Raw genomic sequence first — 997 nt, 5'->3', positions numbered from 1 at the left:
GAAATTTCTTCCTTCTTCCATTATTTTGTAATATCTCTGTCTTTTCTCCCCTTCACGAATACTGTTATTAGAAGGAAGTATGCAAGGTCAAAAGCTTTGTAGATTTTGTTTGTATTTCATTTAGTTCAAAAAAGAAAGGTTTTGTGTTCTAGTTTGCTAGCTGCCAGAATGCAATATACCAGAAACAGAATTCCCCTTTATTAAAAAGGGGAATTTAATGTTGCTAGTTTACAGTTCCAAGGCTGAGAAAATGCCCCAATTAAAACAAGTCTGCAGAAATGTCCAATCTAAGGCATCCGGGGAAAGACACCTTGGTTCAGGAAGGCTGATGAAGTTCAGGGTTTCTCTCTCAAGTGAGAAGGCACATGGCGAACACAGTCAGGGCTTCTCTCTCAGCTGGAAAGGGCACATGGTAGCACGGCGTCATCTGCTACCTTTCTCTCCTGGCTTCTGGTTTCATGAAGCTCCCCGGGAAGCATTTTCCTTCTTCATCTCCAAAGGTCACTGGCTGGTGGACTCTGCTTCTCGTGGCTATGTTGTTCTGCTCTGCTTTTCTATGATCCTCCTTCTTCATCTCCAAAATGTTTCCTCTTTTATAGGACTTCAGAAACTAAGACCCTCACAAATGGATGGAGACATGCTTCGACCTAATCCAGTTTAACAAGCACTCTTGATTAATCACATCTCCAGGGAGATGATCTAATTACAGTTTCAAACATACAATACTGAATAGGGATTAGAAGAAACAGCTGCCTTTACAAAATGGGATTAGGATTAAAACATGGCTTTTCTAGGGGACATCATCCTCTAAACTAGTACAGTTGGGTATTCGTAAAACTAAAGTTTAGTTTTCACCCTATTAAAATAACGTGGATTGTTTGTTTGCTCTTAATGTAAAGTTTTGTTTTGCTTTTTAAGTTTTTCTTAATCACCTGAATACTCCTTCTACAAAATACAGATCTTATATCAGGATAATATCCTTGGCCTTCTCCTCCTT

The sequence above is a fragment of the Tamandua tetradactyla genome, chromosome 3, assembly GCF_023851605.1.
Source record: "Tamandua tetradactyla isolate mTamTet1 chromosome 3, mTamTet1.pri, whole genome shotgun sequence".
NCBI classification, from domain to species: domain Eukaryota; kingdom Metazoa; phylum Chordata; class Mammalia; order Pilosa; family Myrmecophagidae; genus Tamandua; species Tamandua tetradactyla.
The sequence above is the reverse complement of the archived record's forward strand: the minus strand, read 5'-3'. Positions refer to the sequence as shown.